The 13,258-nt window shown below is 48.9% G+C and overlaps 2 protein-coding genes across 3 annotated transcripts in view; one reads left to right on the top strand and one right to left on the bottom strand.

Annotated features, from left to right (window-relative positions):
* Positions 1–13,258, top strand: part of LOC309657189 (uncharacterized protein) — a 357,540-nt gene that overhangs the window by 268,903 nt on the left and 75,379 nt on the right. The window contains exons 7-8 of the mRNA XM_082454336.1: positions 9,387–9,537; positions 12,197–12,307. The gene's annotated coding sequence lies outside the window, so the exon portion shown is untranslated. The remainder of the gene's footprint in view (positions 1–9,386; positions 9,538–12,196; positions 12,308–13,258) is intronic.
* Positions 1–13,258, bottom strand: part of FGF1 (fibroblast growth factor 1) — a 102,602-nt gene that overhangs the window by 77,876 nt on the left and 11,468 nt on the right. The window lies entirely within an intron of this gene.

The following is a 13,258-nucleotide window of genomic DNA, read 5'->3' as shown; positions in this document are numbered from 1 at the left end:
TTTAAGTGATTCTGAAGGACAGATGCAAGAAATGTGGTTGGCCTACCCAAAAGAGCCCTAAAAATAGATGTCTTCCTCTCTTTTGTATTTCAGTATATAATGTTCTTTCCTCCTTAATAGTAATAGAGCTATGCTTAAATGTTTTTTATGGCATTATTAATAATGGTGACAATGAACTGAATATCCAATAATAGAGGACTCATTAGATTATAGAGGAATACACTGCCACCATTAAAAATTCTGTTTTAGAAGAATATTAATTGGAATGGAGAATGCCCATGATATGTTGCTAAATGAAAAAGTAAAAGTCTGTAAAGACAGTATGATCCCATTTTTGTTTCTCACGCACACAGGCAGGTAAGGAGACAGACACACAAATACAGACATACGTAAACACAGGAAAAGAACTGGAGGGTACCAATATTATCAACATTTTAACTGTGGTTATCTCTGGATGATGGGTAAATTTTTATTTTCTTAAATTGTATTTTCTAGTATGACTTAAATTTCCTATAATGAAATAAATTACTTAATTATCTAAAAATCAGTTTTTAAGTAATGCATACTCATTAACTCAACAACTTGATTATACAAAGTTTTTGAGAATCCACTATGTACCAGACTCTGTGTATTCAAAACATTAAAAGAAAAACCAAAACACAGAAAAAGAAAACAAAGTTACTCATATCCCTGTTCTACTGGCATTTTGGATGATATCCTTGAGGTCGTTTTCTGTGCTGCTTTTAAACACAGTGGTGACCAAAGCAGACAGCCACCAAGCCCTGGGACGAAGTCAGGAGTCCTGCCAATGGAGGCCAACCAGCCTCCGGGCCCTGACTCGGCTGCTTCTACCACCAAACATCATTTCCCTTCCCTCTAAGCCTCAGCTCCCTCGTCAGTAAAAAGGATTAAGAGTATTACCTACCTCAACAGCCTTTCGGAGGATTAAATGAGTTACAAGTAAAGTGCCTTGAAGTACACAACAAATAGTAACTATTATTACTGTTATTCTATGTAGAATGGCTACATTGCTGTTCTGTTTTGTTTTCCATCTCCTTTCTTCCAAAGAGTATAACATAGCTGTATTTCTCTTGGAGAGCAGGGACCACTGTTTAGGTCATTCAGGCATATAAAGTCACCTTCGAGTTTTGCATGTAGATCAGGTCACTCAGTCAAAGCCATTCGACCTCATTTCCCAGGCAAAGTTGTAATGGATAGAGAGAGCTGACGTGGTTTAAAGAGAAGCCAGAATATTTCTACACCTTTCAGAAACTCTCGGGAGCCAATGTTGGACAAAGATCTTACTTAATTCTGTTTGGAAACCTAACAAACATGGCTAGGTATAGGCATTAGGATAGGTAAACTCTGTTGCTTATTCTGACCAAGTCCATGACTTTGGGGCTTGGTGTTCTGTTTTGTCTTATTAGCTCTGTTCTTTGAGCTCTTTGGAAGCAAGATGCTTAGCAGCCAGCTAATTCCTGGAAGAGACAGCCTGTTTCTAGTTGTGGCCCTGCCTCATTCTAGCCTCTGCCCCCATCATCTCCTTTCTGCATGGCTCCCAGGCCTCCTAACTCAGACCCTTGCCTTCCCTCCACCCCTCTTAGAGTTAAATCTCCACTCAGGATCAAATGAGGGTCTTAAAATGTCCAGTGCTGCATGCCACCTCTAATTCTAATCCCCCAGTGGCTTTCAGTGCATTCAGAATAAAGCCCCAACTCTCTGCATGACTCCAGGCTGTGCATGATCTGGTCCTTGCATGCCTCTCCAGCCTCATCTTTTTTTTTTTTTCCCAGCCTCATCTTGACCCTTTCCTCCATTGTCTACTCTCCTTGACGTATCCTGGCCTCTGCTGGAGTCTAGAACACACAAGCTCTTGCCCACCTCGGGGCCTTACCGCATGCTCTTCCCTCCACAAAGGATAGTCTTCGCCCCTTCTCTTTGCATACTTGGAGCCCCTTATCCTTCTGGCCTTTGCTTCTATGTCACCTTCAAGAGGCTTTCCCTTTCTACCCAATTTGTAACAGCTTCTCTTGTTCCAGGACCTTGTTTGTTTCCTTTGTAGATCTTATCACAATTTCTACTTATTTCATTTCTTTATTTGTTGGCTTACTTGGTGTGTGTGTGTGTGTGTGTGTGTGTGTGTGTGTGTGTGTGTTTGTATATACTCTGTCCCCCACTCCCCTGCCTCATTAGAACGTAAGCTCCTCAAGGGTAGGGACCATGTCTCTCTCTTCATTGTTGTATCCTTGGGGCAGGACCCCTCATGGACAAGGTATCCAATACATAGGGAAGGAAGGGAGGGAGGGAGTCTCCGAAAAGGGGGATGCTTTTCCAGGCAGCCCAGTTTCCCGTGAATGTGGGCAGTATGTCCTGCTCAGCCCTAACATTACCGTGCAAGTCTAAAAATAAAACCCCTGGGTGGAGTGAGAAGCCTTTAAAGAGGATGGGGGAGAGATAATGAGAAACAGGAGCTGGCCAACACAGGCCCAGCAGGATGTGGGACTGGCCAGGAAGAGAAAGGGACCTTGACTTCAAGAGAATACTGCAAGAGTCTGGTGAAGGTAGGACTCCTCATTAGTCACCAGAGGTCTTCCTCTTGGTCTGCAGCAGATGAAAAGACTTTAAAGTCACCAGTTCAGGATATGCTTCCATCTAGAGCAAGACATGTTTAGAGTTTTTTTTTTTTAAGAGCTATTCTTTATAGTTCCTAAAACAGAGGGCTCCACACCCCACATCTGACTGCCATGCTGTCAGAAGAAGAGGGAAAGGCGGGAGGTTACGGGGAGGCGATGAAGCCTGCTTTGGCTCACCCTGCCCCTGACCTTCCCCAGGGCCCATTCCAGCGTGGGATCCGAACCTCCCACCACAGTAGGGTCCCGGCCAGACATCCCAAGGTGTAGCCGCCTTCCACAATCTTGGCTCAGTTCTGGGGCAGCGCAAGGCGGGGAGGGTCGGGTCAGTGGGTCGCTAGAAACAACTTGGACATCGCCTTGGAAACGCTCTCCCCCAACTTGCGCTGTGTGCATTTGGACCCATCCTGAACCAGCTGTGTGTTAAATCCTCCAGCCGCAGTGGGAGGTAGGGAGGCATCTGCGGAAGGTCAGAGTGTGTCAGGAAGGGGTCCACCTCCATGATGGGAGACCATCGATCTTCAGGCCTTAGTGAAAGGTCTGAAGACCCAGGAGAGCCACGGGCTGAAAATCCATGCTCTGGGCCTGGTCTCTGTGGTGCAAGAATGGGCTGGACCGAGGGTTGGGGCTGCCAGCATCCCCTCCTCCAGACTATGACCTGGACCCCTTCCCGTAATCCATCTCTCTGCGCTGCTCCAAAAGCCAAGTGATGTGGTCATGGTCACCTAGTGCAGGGGAATATTTGCAAGCCTCTACAACATTGATCACCACTGGGTTTTTCCATATTCCCCACTATGTGACGGTCAGGAGGGCCACAAAGGAATGGGAAGGAAATTAGCAAGTATGGAGAGAGACACCTGGAGCTGTCCACGTCCCCTTAATAACCTCCACAAGCCCCTCTCGAGAGGAACTCTTGCAGAGAAGGAAAACAAAGCACAGAGAGGACAAGTTCCTTACCCACAGTCACTCAGGAGGGTGGGGCAGGGCATCTGGCAGCCTGAATACAGAATAACTGTGCAGTTCACAGCCTACAGCAGGCCATCAAGTTCACCCTGCGGTCAGGCTTCAAATAATTTAAACTCAAAGCCCAGGGTCAGGGGACACGGAGCAAAAGTTTGAAGGAATCCATGCCCCAAGGAACTGCACGCCCCCTTGAGGGGTGGGAATCCCAAAGCCTTTTAAGGAATTGCGCTAAAGGAACCTTGCTGAAGTCGAGGCTTCTTTAATTGTTTGTTGCAAACGCCTGCAGCTTAAAACTGCTGAACAGGGAGGCTTGTCTGCTCTATGCTTGAACTCTTTAAGGGGGCTATTGCTTTCTTGGCTAGTTCTAGGTTCCTGACATGTGGATTTTAAGTGCTGAAAGAGCATAGGGTGATAGTTGTCCCTTGGAACAAAAAAGACTGACAGGGGAACAGCAGGGCAGCAGGTGACCTTCATGTTCCAAGATCATTTTTTAAAAAAATTTTTCTAATAGGAATTTTAATAATAATGATTTTTGTAAAAAACAAAAAACAAAATGACGACGCAGAGTGCACACACGAGCACCACAAAAGCCTAACATAAGATCATTTTTTTAGTTCAAATACATTCTTAGGAAAACTTCCAAAAAACCTTAGCCAGACTGCGAAGATTGTCAGTAGCAATAATATTTATTTATTTATTTATTTAGGCTGTGTTGGGTCTTCATAGCTGTGTGCAGGCTTTCTCTGGTTGTGCCGAGCGGGGTGTGGGGGGGTACTCTTTGTTGCAGAGCACGGGCTCTAGCCGCGCCGGCTTCAGTAGTTTTGGCACGGGGGCTCAGTAGTTGTGGCTCACGGGCTCTAGAGCGCAGGCTCAGTAGTTGTGGCTCACGGGCTTAGTTGCTCCACGGCACGTGGGATCTTCCCAGACCAGGGCTCGAACCCATGTCCCCTGCATTGGCAGGCGGATTCTTAACCACTGCGCCACCAGGGAAGCCCAATAATTAATATTTTATTGAGCAAACACTGTGTGCTGTGCATTATGTACTAAAACATTTTTGTCTCACTGAAGTCTTAAGTCAGCCCTGTGAGGGAGTAACGGCTAATGCTGATAATATAACACACTTTCTCAGACTTCACCTGTATGAATTCACATAGTACTGTCAACAACCCTAGGGTATGGGCGCCGTTATTATGTCTCTTTTACAGAAGTGGAGAGGTTATGGAACTTGGCCAGGGCTGTGCAGCTATTGTGTGTCAGAGCCAGAATTCAAACCCAAGCGGTCCTGCCCCAACCGTTATACTCCCTAGCGTCACGCCCCGCACACTGTCACTCTGAAATAAGAAAAGGATGCTGAGAGAGACAGGGCAGAAGTGGAGCCATCAGGAGAATTCTTGGTCTCCCGTGTCAGCTCTCTTTCCAAGGAACTTAGGACACTGCCTCCCGAGCCCTCAGCAGAGATCCCAGGACTGACCTGGGAGAACGGCAGCAAGTTCTGTGAGGCCGACGGAGCGGGGATTTTATCCTTGTGAAGAAACCATCCTGAAGCCGACCTGCATCTCTGCCCCTAGAAACATCCCCATTAGCATTTCAAACACGAAAAACCAGTGGAGGCTTAAGGAGGAACATTTTGCTCCTTTAACGTAAACACCACCCTAGCACTAAAGGCCAAGAAGCCGGGGCCGAGCCAGCCTGGGACCCTGAACCAGGGACGCGCTCTCCCAGGGCTGCAGCTTGCCGTGTAGACTCCAAGGAGTGACTCTGAAGCGTTCATTCTCCGCTGTCCTCCGGGTGCCATTTCTAAATTCTGACGAAGATTCTGAGGAAGGACAAGCGCAGCCTGGTTTTGTAGCAGCTCTTTGTGTCCCTGAGGTACTGGGGCAGCACTGTGCACACACTGATTTATCAGTGCAGACGCCGCTTCCGCTCCCATGGGACCTGGTGGCAAAGGCGAGGATGAGCGGCTCCACCCACCTCGCTGGGTGTGAGGGTTGGAACGCGCTGGATCGATGTCTCCCTTCTGGGTGCCTGACATCACTTGTTTGCCTTTGATGCCCATCAGCCCAAAGAAGTTATTCATCTTTGAGCATGAATAATACAACTAGGCCGGATTTTTCCAGGCTCCCAAAGCGAATTCTCTGAAGAGCTGAGATTGCACACACTAAGCCAGAGCAGCTGACGCAAAGTACGGGGTCCTGGGGACTGTGAGGGGCCCGCCCACTCGAGTCAGGGTCGGGGGCCCCGATGCGCACTTGTCAGTGCTGCTTTCAGACGTTAACGTGCCCCTTTCTAGAGCTGTGAGGAGCGACAGAGGCTGGGGGGTCCCACTGCTGTCCTTGGTCTTGGCTTTCCCACTCCCAAGATTGAAGCAGTCGCTCATTCACTCATTCATTGGACCAACACTTACTGAGCACCTACTATGTGCCTAGGCTCTGTCCTAGGCCCTGGAGATATAGCAGGGAACCACACAGATGAGGTCCTGCCCTCCTGAGGCTTACGTTCTAGGGGGGAGAATGAATCGTAGCAAACTTAAAAAATTGACACGATGACTACAGACTGGCGTAAGTGCCATGAAGGAAACAGAGGTAGGATAGGGAATAACAGGAGGGAAAGCCTCTTCAAGGAGTTGACAAGAGGTCTGCTATGTGAAGAACTGCGGGGAAAGCACTCCAGGCAGATGGAACAGCAATTGCAAAGTCCCAGAGGCAGGAAAGGGCGTGGAACAGCAGAGGAACGGAAGAGAGGCTCGTGGGGCTAGAGCCAGTGGGGAACGTGAGAGAAGTGGGAAGATCTTGTTCCCCACGAGGCCCCCTGGCTGCTCTCACCTTCCTGAAAGTCCCTTCTCTTCTCCACAGTGTGTTCCACTTGCCCCAAGGACTCATCCTTGCTAAGCCAAGTCCAGTCCCTCTGCTGGAAGGAAAAGGAAGGGAATTCTTTTTGTGGCCGGCAGGGCACATGGCAAAGGCGTGGCGTTCAGTGTGACGTCAGGACTCACTCATGGATTATGCCAACAACCGCTGGCGTTGATGAGGAGTTTCCCAGGGATGGGAATGGGGTGTGCGTCTCTGGTAGCAGGGGCACAGGAGAGGGCTGCAAACCCCAAGCTGGAATTCCCACAGCTGCGGGCCCGTCTTGCTGCTGCTTGTGTGAAATCACGAATAAGGCAAATTTTGGCGTCAAGTTCTTTGCGCTCCTTCTTTATATTCTCTGCCTCTTTTCAGACCTGTCTCTGCCCACGTTCACCCCTGGTGCCTCAGGGGGTCTGCCTGGGCTTCTTGCCCCTGCCTCTTTCCCCTTCACAACTTGAATCTCGACCTTTCTCCACAGGCATGCTGAATAATTGTCCTGCTGACTGCTGGCCCTCTCCCATAGCTTCAGGCAAAGTTCAGCAGGCAAAGGAGAGGTTATATTCACAAGACCTCTCTGTGTCCTTCAAATGATACCAAAGAAGGGGCTGCCTGGTCAACCCCAGTCTGAGCCTGGCCTGGCTGCCAAGCTCACAAATTAACCTCATCAGCAGGAGACAGCTGTCCCTATTTAAACCCTTTCCAGTGGGCCCATGTCCAGCACCTAGAGCATGCTCAGCTGAGGGGGACTGTGCTAGAACACTGTTTGGGAAGTGGCCTGGAACCTTATTCCCTAATCATGACGCAGCCAACCCTAGATTTGTGAGCTCAGGAAGCCTGCCGTCTTGCTTCAGGGCTGACCCACTGCTGAACCACACCAGCAACTTCTTTGTCCTTTGTTGAAATCAGAGTTTACCCTATAGAGGATCTCCTCCTTCTCTGGCTTTCTGTGGCTCTCAGCAAAGGACCTAAATGCTCAATGTGGCCACTGTGGTCCAGCCCACACCTGCCCCTTTGACGCCAACTTGCCCCCCTGCTTCCCTGCCTTCCAGCTGCACTGGCCTCCCCTCCGCTCCTTGGTGAAGCCACACTTTTCACACCATGTGACCTTCACGCATGCTCTCCCTCCACCTGAAACGTTCAGCCCTCACCCATCTGACCCCTGCTCATCCTCCAGATCTCAGCCCAAGCATCACCTCCCCGCTGAAGCTTTTCCAGAGCCCCTGACTGGGTCCAGCACTCTTCCCTGTGCCTTCAGGGGGAGTTCCTGCACGAAGGATGTCGGTGGACCCACCTAGCTTCTAACGTTCATGAAAGTAGGGACTGGTGGTCCCAGGCCCGGTGGCCTGCTCCTGGCACGCAGGAGGGGCCCCACGAATGAGCTGCATGACCTGAACTGGTCAGGGATGGCCTCCAGCGTGCCCATCCTGGTCTCCACTCTCTCTTTCTCTTTCTGCTGCTGCCTCCTTTCTTCTTTGCTTCCCCTTCCCTCCTTCCTCTTCATCCTTTCTATTCATTCCTTCTTCCTTCCTGGGCCTTGGGCCTACCTGTGGCTCCCAGGAACACTATTTAAGAAAAGCACTCAGAATTAAAGAAAAAGTTGCCACAGCTTGGCAGCATGTGTTGGCCTTCACCTAGATCAGCCCAGACCCAGGGCCTAGAGGGGAAATCTGATTCCTACTGTAGTCGTTTCCTAAGGCTGCTGTAACGAGTACCACAGACTGGGTGGCTTACACAACAATTTCTTGTCTCACAGTTCTGGAGGCCAGAAGTCCAGAATCACAGCATCTGCAGGGTTGGTTTCTCCTGAGGGCTTTGAGGGAAGGATCTGGCCCAGGCCTTTCTCCTTGACTTGTAGATGGCCGTCTTCTCCCTGTGTCTTGTCACATCAGCTTCCCTCTGTATATGTCACTGTGTCTCAATTTCCCCTTTTTAAAAGGACACCACTCATACTGGATTAGGACCCACCCTAATGATCTCATTTAAACTTGATAAATGGGCTTCCCTGGTGGTGCAGTGGTTAAGAATCCGCCTGCCAGTGCAGGGGACACAGGTTCGATCCCTGGTCCAGGAAGACCCCACATGCTGTGGAGCAACTAAGCCCGTGTGCCACAACTACTGAAGCCTGCGTGCCTAGAGCCCATGCTCCACAACAAGAGAAGCCACCGCAATGAGAAGCCTGCGCATCGCAACAAAGAGTAACCCCTACTCGTCGCAACTAGAGAAAGCCCGCACTCAGCAACGAAGACCCAACGCAGCCAAAAATAAACAAATAAATAAATAAATTTATAAATAAAACGAAACAAAACTTGATGACCTCTGTCAGAACACTGTCTCCAAATAAGGTCACATTCTGAAATACTGGAGGTTAGGAGTTCCACATATGGATTTGAGGGGGGAACACAATTTAACCCATAACAACTACCTTCTACCCACCCGTTGACCACACCCTTTTTGACTTATTGAATGAGATAAAAATAGGGAACCACAGGGACACATCATCTTCTGAAGAAATTATATGGGAGTCTCGGGATGGGGGAGGACAAGATCGGAATGTGAAGGGGAGAAAGACACCCAAGAGTGAGAAAGGAGGGTTGAACTGACAGAGAGCTAAAACTATGTTCATAGCCTCGCCCGGGGGTTCCGTGGCTATGCTCTGGGGATCTGCGGGGCCTGGGTTCATATCTCAGATCTGCCCCATACTGGCAATGGGGCCTTTCCCCTCACTTGTCAAATGTGATAATAATGGCACCTAACTTACGGGATGGTTGTGAAGGGCTTAGTACTGTGCCCGGCACATGGTAACGCAGTACGCAGTAGGCGGGCTGTCGCTGCTATTACCAGCAGCGGAGGTCTAGCCTAAGTAAAATGGTGGTCCAGGAAGAAGCTGTGACAGAGAAGAGGCTAATTGCCACTGATTCAGGCCCCATGACTCTGTTCTCATTAACAGCAATGAAGACAAGGGAACCAGAGCAATGGTCAGCCCGAGGCTTCTTCAGCTGTAGCCTGTGGACCAAAGGCATCAGAACCAGCTGGGCCCCAGCCAGGAAATGCAGAATCCTGGGCCCCTCACGAACCCGGCTATGTCAGGACTTGTGTGGGTAGGTCCCAGGAACCTGAAGTTTAAAAAATCTTTTTAATTAACTTATTTTTTGAAGTATAGTTGATCTATAATGTGTTAATTTCTGCTGTACAGCAAAGTGATTCAGTTATACATATACATACATTTTAAAAATATTCTTTTCCATTATAGTTTATCACAGGGTATTGAATATAGTTTCCTGTGCTATATAGTAGGACCTTGTTGTTTATCCATTTTATATGTAATAGTTTGCATCTGCTAACCCCAAACTCCCACTCTGTCCCTCCCCTCCTCTTCCCCTTGGCAACCACAAGTCTGTTCTCTATGAACCTGATGTTTTAAAGAAGCTCCCATGTGATTCTCACGCACATTAAAGTTTGAAAACACCTGGGCCAGGGCTTCCCTGGTGGCACAGTGGTTAAGAATCCATCTGCCAATGCAGGGGGACACAGGAGCCCTGGTCCGGGAAGATCCCACATGCCGTGGGGCAACTAAACCCATGCGCCACAACTATTGAGCCTGTGCTCTAGAGCCCATGAGCCACAACTACTGAGCCCACGGGCCACAACTACTGAAGCCCGCACGCCTAGAGCCCATGCTCCGCAACAAGAGAAGCCACCGTAGTGAGAAGCCTGAGCACCGCAACCAAGAATAGCCCCCGCTCGCCGCAACTAGAAGAAAGACCGTGCACAGCAACGAAGACCCAACTCAGCCAAAAGTAAATAAATAAATAAATTTTAAAAAAACAAAAAAAACAAAAACACCTGGGCCAGACCACAGGTTCTGGAGCGGCAAAGATGAGTCTTGTCCATCAGTAACCCCCAGATCTACACAGCCCTGCTGTGAGGTAGGCACACTCTCACACCTGTTCCTATCACCAGCATTCCTTGGGTGAAGTCAGAGAAGTGGGCTTGAGCAATTATGCATAAAACAAATCTCTGTGTGTCACGTTTTAAACATTCAATTTAGAGAAATTGCATTGGCAAATCAAGCCTTTTACATCACTATAAACTTCACTGAGCCCAGACACTACGTTCTGGATTGCCCATTCCTCCTCTCTCCACGGCTGGAGTCACCTAGTCTTGACCTCGGGCTTAGCTCAAGATGACCTCTGACCTTAGGCTAGAGGGGTGTCAGGATCTCTGGCCCAGCACCCTTGCTGTGTCCGTCTCTGTACCATTTCCTCTCTTATTGGGCACCATCCACTGCCTGCTGCAGGAAAGCCTGAGGCCCACCTTGTCCCCCAGGGCCTGCGTTCATGTCTTGTTCCCAAACACCGAGCCCCAAAGGTCATGGGTCCTCAAGGCTGAGATTCTGTCCCCAGGCCAATTTAGGGTCCTGCTGTCTCTTGGCAAAGCTTCCAAATTCTGGTCTACTTTCTAGGGCCTTCAGATCTCATCTGCTGCTGAAGTCCCTCTGTCACCAAACTCCACCTGCCTCTCAGGACACCTGCAGTGATCCCCCAAATCATAGACGGCATACCGGTTAGGAGCACAGCCGGGTGTAAGCTTGGCTCTGCCACTTGGTAACTGCGTGACTGTAGGCAAATGGCCCAGCCCACCGAGCTCAATTTCTGCAGCCGTGACAGCCCTACTTCACAGGGTTGTTACGAGAATCCGGCGAGGTCACACACGTAAAGTCAGGCACCGTGCCTGGCTCATATAAGGGCTCAAGAAACGCTGGCCACGAGCACAGAAGCTCCTCTATTCTGAAAGCTTGGAAATGCAAGCAAAACTCCACACCAAGCAAAAGCACCTCCAGCTGCCCAGAAGGTGGCACTGATGGTCACTCAGAGAGTCACTTTGGACCTTGGAACAAATGGACTTGTGAGCAGCCTTTTCAGAACTCACCTTTCAATGATAATAGTAATAGTAATAACAATAGCAACAAGAAATACTTAGGTTTTACTCATTATAAACCAGGCACTGAGCTAAGACTGTTACTCATTTGATCCTTTCAGTAATAAGGCTGGTACTTTATTACCCCATTTTACAGATGAGGAGACTGAGGCACAAGGTCACAGGACTAGTAAGTGTCAGAGTCCAAATTGAACCCCAGCTTCTTCCTGGCTGCAGAATCCATGTACCTAACCACTATTTTGCTGCCTCTCTTAAGTAGTAACATTTAGGAATCAAAATAATTACTATTGGGCTTCCCTGGTGGCACAGTGGTTAATCCGCCTGTCAACGCAGGGGACACAGGTTCGAGCCCTGGTCCGGGAAGATCCCACATGCTGTGGAGCAATTAAGCCTGTACGCCAAAACTACTGAGCCTGCACTCTAGAGCCCACGAGCCACAACTACTGAAGCCAGTGCACCTAGAGCCCGTGCTCCACAACAAGAGAAGCCACGCCAAAATGAGAAGCCCGCGCACCGCAACGAAGAGTAGCCTCTGCTCACCGCAACTAGAGAAAGCCCATGCACAGCAACGAAGACCCGACGCAGCCAAAAAAAATAAATTAATTAATTAAAAAAAAAAAAAGACTTTGCGCTCCCAATGCAGGGGGCCTGGGTTCGATCCCTGGTCAGGGAACTAGATCCCACATGCATGCCACAGCTAAGAGTTTGCATGCCACAACTAAGGAGCCCGGGAGCCACAACTAAGACCCAGGGCAACCAAAAATAATAATAATAATAATAATAATTACTATTCCCTCCCTCCCTCTTCTCTTGCTGTAGGCCACTGGCCCAGATGCTTGTCCTTGTTCCTCTACCTTGGACTCCTTTACCTCCCAGCTGAGTTGGACATCCTGTCAGCCCAGGTTCATTGTCTGTTACCTGCCCCCCCAGGTAAGTCCCCACCTTTCTCTATGGCTGAATGGGCTGGATCCAGTCCCATCTTGAGGTGGGACACCTTGCCAGTATTTGATGAACTTGATGAGTGAATCCTTTCTTAAGGAAAAACAGTCATTCGCTTACAATTTACGTGTCCTGGATAGTTGTTAGATTGACCTAAAACAGGGTATGTCTGTAGCACGACTGATTGCAGATTATTTTTCCAGTAGCTTAAATCAAGGAGTATTGCATTAGCCAAGTAGTGCCTATTTGATGAGGTGGAAGGGATGTGTCTTCCCTTCTGTATGGTCTCTGACTGCTGGAAGCTGGCACAGGGGGGCCAGCGGCTCCATGACCCGTAATAGTTTATTCAGGGTCCACATAGTGCACGTCAGCAGAGTGAGTGAGCACATCTCTGTCCTGGCATCAGACATCCCTTTGCTAGGTGTAGACAGAACGCATGGATGTCCGTCCACTGTCACCGTGGAAATGTCACCATCAGAGTTGGTGCTACCTGCCTGTAAAATCAAACCATTTAATGAACTGGATACTGCTTCCTTAAATCCTTTTTGGAACCTGGCAAGCCATATATGTGTATGTGCACACCAGATTTGGGAGGAAGTTTACAAGTAACTCAGTGTCTTGTCCCTTAATTTTTCATGTATTAACTTGGCTTTTGATGAAGTTAATTTTACAAATCTGCATTTACAAATCCATTTCCTCGTGCTAAAAAGGTAGAATCAACAGAAGACAGTCATGTACATGATCTCAAAAGGGGAATTTCCTCGGAAGCCCTCAGTGACCAACACAAAGAAAACAAAGGGAGTTTGCGACTGTGAATCACAGTCTCCACCAAAATCCACATTCATTCACCCAGACAGCCCTGGAAGGCAGCTGGCCAGCCCTTTGCTAGACACCACTCGGCAAAGCTGATTTCTCTCCAACCCTTTGCCACCATTGGGCTGG

The sequence above is a fragment of the Balaenoptera physalus genome, assembly GCF_965194825.1.
Source record: "Balaenoptera physalus genome assembly, chromosome: 3".
NCBI lineage: Eukaryota > Metazoa > Chordata > Mammalia > Artiodactyla > Balaenopteridae > Balaenoptera > Balaenoptera physalus.
This window is presented reverse-complemented; position numbering and strand designations above follow the sequence as displayed.